Below are 6,746 nucleotides of genomic sequence, written 5' to 3'. Positions count from 1 at the left end.
ATCCTTAACCTCAGTTCAGGGTCCACTCAGTGTGGACATGCTTGTTCGAATTAAAAACTAGTTTGAATTAGCGTTTTGCTAAGTCTAGATGCGCTAATTCGAATTAGCTTAGTTCGAATTAACTAATTTGAACTAAGTTAGTTCGAATTAGTGCTGTAGTGTAGACATACTCTGGGTGTCCCTCTTCTCGACCTTGGGAAATTAGGTTTTCCCTTACCAGGGTAACAGCCGAGCCCGAGTCAACTAGGACTTGGACCGCCTTCTCCTCGTCTTTTATGGTCGTTGTCATCCAGGCCCCTTGCCCGCCGAGGGGCTACTGCGCTCTACTGGCTGACCCAAGGTGCAGTCCATTAGGAGGCAATACCTCTTAAAATGGCCTTCTTGCCCTCACTGGAAGCAGGCCCTCGGATTGAGATTTTTCCTTCCTCATACGTCGGGGACCGAATCAGTTTCCCCTCCATCCCCTCCGTGGTTTTATTCGGCCATACTGATGCTAACTTGCGGAAGCCACCCCAACCTGCCCGGGGGGCCATGAATTTCCCTTTTCCCTCAGCTCTCCTGGTGGGACACAGTCCCCCTATCTTGGATCCTTGCAAGGTGTCCTTTCGGAGTCCAGGTTCACTGTCTTCTGTGGCCAGGTGGGCCTTTATCAAGGTGACGGCCTCATTCATGGTCATGGGTTGATTCCTCTTAACCCATTTTTGACCCTCCCATGGCAGGATATGGATGAACTGCTCTAGCACCAGAGCTTCCATCACCTGGTCTGCTGTCTTTTGATCTGGCTCAATCCATCTTGTTGCCCATTCCCGTAGCCTCTGTGTGATCGCCCTTGGTCTTCCGCCCGACCCGAACCAATCTTCCTGAAACCTTTGGAGACAGGTCTCTGGTGTGATCCCTAATAGGTCCAGCATAGCTTCTTTTACTTTAAAATAGTGGAGGGCGTTCTTGGCTGATAAACTGTGATAGGCCAACTGTGCAGGTCTGGTCAAATATGGGGTGAATAGCGTGGCCCACTGATCTTGAGGCCAGTGGGTGGCCGTCGCCATCCCCTTGAAGGTCATCAGGAAGACCTCTGGGTGGTCTTGAGGTCTCATTTTTGTGAGGCATATGGGAAGAGTCAAGCCTTCCCCAGAGCTGGTGGGGCCTATGGCCATCGCTCCAGCCCCCTGTCTGTCGGCTTGCCTCCAGCAGTCCTGCTGGGCGGTTAACTCCCTTACCAGTTGCCATTGTTGCTCCTGGAATTGTGCTACCAATTGCTGGATCAGTTGAGTCTGTTGTTGCTGTTGCATTTGCTGTTGCTGCCTTTGACTCTCTCCGAGCCATTCAAAAAACTTTCCTGGCTCCATAGCGACAGCCTATGCCCCCTTCCTCCTATGTGCCTTGACACCAGAGTCTCTGGGGTAGTATTTCCTTGAGAGTAGGCATTCTCCTGTGGAATTACAGTACCCACATTCTCCACCAAGTTGTGGCAGGTTTAGGGACATGAGCTCCCACTCTCCGTCTGGAGGGTGAGGCCTTGCAAGCCCATCTCCTGCAAACCCCACGTTGTGGTGGATTTATGGGCGCGAGCTCCCACCCCAATGCCTGGGGGGGGGGGGGCTCAGCAAGCCCACTATCCTAAGAATTTTGGGGACTAATGGGGTCCTTGAGCCTCTAAAGCATGACCCCTTCCCTGGGGTCCAGGCTAACCCAGTGGCCAATCACTGAATCGGTTGTCACTTAGTCTCACCCAGTGTACTTGCTCATACAATCACGGGGTGTAGGGTGGGGGATAGGGTGACCCGGACCCGCCCTTTCCACCGGGTTCCAGCCCGGGGTCCTAAGGGATCAGGGAGCGGAGCCCTTACCTGGCTGATGGGATTCCTTCCCGAAGCGTGTCAGCCCACGGGCGCCAAAAGCACTCTGCCCCGGGCTGCTTCCTATCCCCCTCCTGTATGGCGGCTCCTCTGGGGGGGGCCCACAGAGCTTACCTCTCCATCATCTCCTCCAGTTCCTGCCTCGCTGCTCCCGTCCCCCTTGGGGACTCAGCCTGGGGGGAACGCCTTACCCCACCCTTGTGGAGCAGCCAGCAGTCTGGAGACTCTTCCCATGTGAGCTGCCCTGTTGCTTCCTCCCCCGGGCCTTTTCAAATGGCCCGCCAAGGGTCTGCGCTGCACGTAGCCCCACCCCCTCAGTGTCCCCACGCTCCGGGACACTATGCCTAAAGGCTGGAGCTCTGCCCATAGGTGCCAACATCAGGTACCGGAAGTACGGCACCGGTGGTTGGCAGCCTCCCTGCCCCAGTGCGGCTTGTTCCCACCCCCTTTCTGACAGGATGGCTGGTGTTCTGCCAGGCCCTGTGCCGACCTTGACGGGGCCAGCATGCTGGCTGCAGCTCCCAGGCGTGGCACCGCCCTGTCCCTGGGTGGGGCGAGCAGGGGGGATCCTGCCCGGTGCAGTGTGGGCCCTGGCAGGCCCATCACAGGGGGGAACAAAGGACAGAGAAAAGGAGAGGCAGAGAAAAGAGAGGCTCAGGGGATCCTGTTTACCTGGATAGAGGACAAAAGATGGGGTGTGGCTGCTGGAGAAGGCTATCAGAGCTGGAAGAAGGGAGCTTCCGAACCGGACAGTGTGAGAGCAGGGAAAGCCCACTTGGCTGCAGGGGAGACTCAGATGTGCTGGGCTGAGGAAGACCAGGCCTACAGCTCAATAAACCCTCCTGTCTTATGCTGGCTGAGAGTCACTCTAGTCTGGAGAATAGTGTTGCACTATCCCCTCTGAGAGTGGGGGCCCCTGGGATCCAGAACGAGTGGACTCCCCGAGGGGGCCCATGTCAGAGACAGGCGTGCTGAAGGTTCTGAGAAGCACTTGCCCAGGAGGCAGAGGGGCGGACCCCTAGAAGAGAATGGACCCCCCCCCCCCCCAAGAAGGGGCTGTCGCACTGTTGTGGGTTCATGGGCCAAGTGTGGGCATGATCTGCAAGACAATGCCATCTATGACATGCAAAGTGCTAGCAAATGCAGAAAGTAAATACATTTACATGAGGAAAAAAATTATTTCAACCATTTTCAGTCACATAAATCTGAGGTATTACTCAGAACAGAAGTAGCTGATCCAGAGATGTGTACAAACAGAGCACAGTAAGGTTGAGGCCATTCCCAGCATGCCTGCCTCAACAAACAGGGAAAGGATGCCTCTAAAGAAGGAAGTGGAAGAGTCTTACAACTGCACGACCCAAACTGGAGATCAGTGGCTCCTGCGTCATGGGTACTGACAAAACCTGAATGGCAATACTATCAGATAGAGTAAGAGGCTTTGGCCTCAGCCCATGAATTTAAAAAAAAAAAAAAGCCATGTACTTATTTATGGGAGGATTGCATTAGCTGAAACTACCCATAAACCACCTATTGCAACTGCCAAAATCAGGCCTGGCAAATAGCCTCCTTGCCCTCCAAGAATCCATAGGTTAATTTTTCAGCTGTGGATCCAAATGTGGAGGAGAGCTGGTGGTTGCAGAAACTCTCTCAAAAGCATATGACAAGGACAGTAGACCTGGCCATTGATCTACCCCTTTTGCCAGCACAGCTGTGTCAGTCACAGGTGTGATGAGGTGCCATTTGTGACTTGTGTCTCTGTGCTTCCAAAGACCCCTAGTATAGACACGGGTTTGCTGGCAGCACTGTGCTTTGACCAGGATAGTGTGCGTCAATGGTTGGACTGGGGTTAAAATAAGCTATAGCAGCAAAAAGACAGTTTTGTTGTTATAAGCCGCATAGAGAGTAGGAACACTTTGCAGGTCTGCTATGGCAGGGTAACTATACCCACAACACTCTCCTCCTTAGAGCTAGGCAATAAAGAATCTTCTTGGAATGTTTCTCCCACAAAAAGTGCTCCTTTTGGAAAGCCACATTTTTCCTCAAGACAATTTCATTGTTGCCAACCCTTCCCGCCCCCCATCATTCCACATGGGTGGAAGAGGCAGGGGAAGGCAATGACTTCCCAAACTGCTAGCCCCACCCACACACTGTCACCAGCCTCTCCTCCTTGTCAGTGTGTCTCCCCCAGACTGTCTGGGATTCAGCCCCATTGAAGCTGTGGCTGTGCCGCCACCTCTCTGGGGCCAGGAAAAGCAGGGGCCATGCACCACCCACCCTCTCTTTTCCCTCCCTTCCCCTGGACTCTTGCTAGCGCTGGAGAAGCCTGGGGCCACACACTTCCCACTCTACCTGTGCTCAGGCCAGAGGTGGCAAGAGCCAGGCACTGTCCTATTTTCCCTCCCCATGCTCTGTCCAGGGCCAGGGAATGCTGGAGCCCCCCATGCCACCCCTTCTGCTCTCCCATGTTCTCTTTCTACAAGGAAGAAATCTTTTTCCAAAAGAGCTCTTTCAGGAAAAAGCATGTGTGGACAGGGAAAAGGGGTTTTTTTTCCAAAAGAAGAGGCCTCCAGAAAAAGCACAGATTCTCTTGTGGCCACTCCGTCCACAGTAATCACGACTTAAATGCGAGATAGCATCCAATCAATGTGGACACTATCTTACAAAAAAGCAGATCACTTTTTCGATGCGCTTTTGCTGTGTGGATGCTTGCTGTCGAAAAATCTCTTCCCGAAAAGCTTCTTCCAAAAGAAGCCTGCAGTCTAGACATAGCCATAGTTAGGGCTGGTGACAGACTTCACCAGTGTATGCCACTCAGATAATTATAGTATCAATCACACAAAATATATTATCCTTTTGGTTTTTCCCCGGTATCATTTAATACATTTAAATCTTACATTCCCTTGCCCCTCACCAAAAAAAGAAAAAAAGGTGCAAATATTGGAAATGGCCAAAACTTTAACTGGCATTAATGGGATCACTGTGCTACTGTACGTGGGAGGACTGTTAAACTGAAGAAAAACGTTTTGCAGGAAAAGCACCAATGACTAAGTAGTACAATGACATCACCTTCAAATTTGGAAAAACTCTCTAGCAAGACTATTGCTAAAACCAGTAATAGTCTGAATATTCAAGTGATGGCGTCAGATCGGAAAGGGGCTCTGACTGTGAGTTAGGAAGCTGATGGATTACTCAGCTGGGAGTGCTGTTATCTCAGAGAAAGTACTTGATTGTTACAAAAGAAACAGATAAACTTCATCATTCCCTCAGCATGGATTTCAAGATATCTTTCAGGTAAGTTCTTAACCTGATGTGTTTCAGCTTTGAAAACATAATGGCCCCATAGAGATTTTCCAATTACAGCTTTTATTTCTTGTCCCTGAATCGTGAAATCTGCTTCTTAGTCTTCTTTTATTTTTGCCTAGGTTTTGGCTTTGTTCCCAGCTCTGCCATTCACTTGTTGTCTGCCCTTAGACAAGTATTGAACTGATCCATGACTCAGTTTCCCCATCTTTAAAATGGAGATTAGAATATCAATCCACTTGCCTAGAGCATTTTTGATCCTCAGATGAAAGGTACTTTCAGAGCAAAATACTATTATGCTATCATTATTATTATTAATTATTATTATTATCATCCATTTGTTTCTGAACAAAAGTGAAACACCCATCACGTTCTTTGTTCTTTTTCATTCTTTAGAAGAAATTTCATTTGTGAAAAGAATACTCGAGAAGATGTGGAGCAGTAAGAAATAATTATACTTTAAGAAAAGTGGCTGGTCCAATTGCTTGAAGCCCCGTGCAGCCTGCATTCCACAGAAAGTGTGTTGATGGCACTCCAATCAAACCCATGATGAATTTCAATCTTATAAGATAAATGCCAATATAATGTACAAACCCATTTGCTTTGTTCTTTTCTTTCTTCAATGAGCTTTGTGTACTTTCAACATACTTATTTTCTGGCTGCCCTCTCCATAGTACCTGAACCTCTGAACTCCTAACCATCAGCACATTTTATTAACTGCAAACTATTCTACTCAGGTGATTTAAATATTTTTATTTTTCAAATGTGAACTGAGGGTACGTCAACACTGCACGCTTATTTAGAAATAAGCTATTCTGGAATAGTTAATCCAAAATAACTTATTTCAAAATAGCACGTCTACACTGCAGGAAAGCCTCAAAATCAGTCCAAGGCAGGCTTCCCAAATGTAGATGTGCTATCTCGATTTAGAGCCCCAGGAGGCACAGGGAACGAATAACTTAGAATGGCCCAGGGATGGGGCTATTTTGAAGAAATAGCAGCAGTGGAACATCTACATGTCTTATTTCTAAATAGCTGTTTCACAATAGGTGTTATTCCTCGTAGAATGAGGTTTACTGATTTCAGATTAAGCCATCCATTATTTCGAAATTATTTTGAAATAACAGAATGGCTGTGTAGACGCTTGCATTGTTATTTCAAAATATCGCTAGTTATCTTGAAATAACGGTGCAGTGTAGATGCACCCTGAGAGACAAAGTTCATATGACTTCCCCAAAGCCACCCAGAATGTCTAACAAAGCCAAAATTTAAACTCTTCCCGAGATCTAGTCTAGTACAATAAGCCCACCTGCCCTTGCAAGTTCACTTGTGCTTTTGTACTAGGGCTGTCCATGTGGTTCTATTATTCTTTAATGCAATATGGATGGCTCCCATAAGCATCTGGGCACAGGATGTTAAGTAACTGAATTCTTTGTATTGCTCTCAGAGCTTTGTTTTACATGTCAATTGTGATTCTTTTAGGAAAAACCCTTTACTGATCTTGAAAAATTAGTTTAAAAAAAATTAAAAATCCATTGATCCAAAGAACAAGGGAGAGGCTGCCTGCTGTATTCAAAGTTACCCTCAGTG

The 6,746-nt window shown here is 48.3% G+C and overlaps 1 long non-coding RNA gene across 1 annotated transcript; it reads left to right on the top strand.

Moving 5' to 3' along the window:
• Positions 1 to 4,993: 4,993 nt before the first annotated feature.
• Positions 4,994 to 5,936, top strand: LOC142827653 (uncharacterized). Its single transcript, XR_012902361.1, has 3 exons — positions 4,994 to 5,147; positions 5,279 to 5,428; positions 5,553 to 5,936. It is a non-coding gene; the product is annotated as an uncharacterized LOC142827653 (long non-coding RNA).
• Positions 5,937 to 6,746: the final 810 nt, after the last annotated feature.

This window comes from Pelodiscus sinensis, chromosome 3, assembly GCF_049634645.1.
Source record: "Pelodiscus sinensis isolate JC-2024 chromosome 3, ASM4963464v1, whole genome shotgun sequence".
Taxonomy (NCBI): domain Eukaryota; kingdom Metazoa; phylum Chordata; order Testudines; family Trionychidae; genus Pelodiscus; species Pelodiscus sinensis.
Note: the sequence above shows the minus strand (reverse complement) of the source record. Positions and strands in the feature narration are given on the sequence as shown.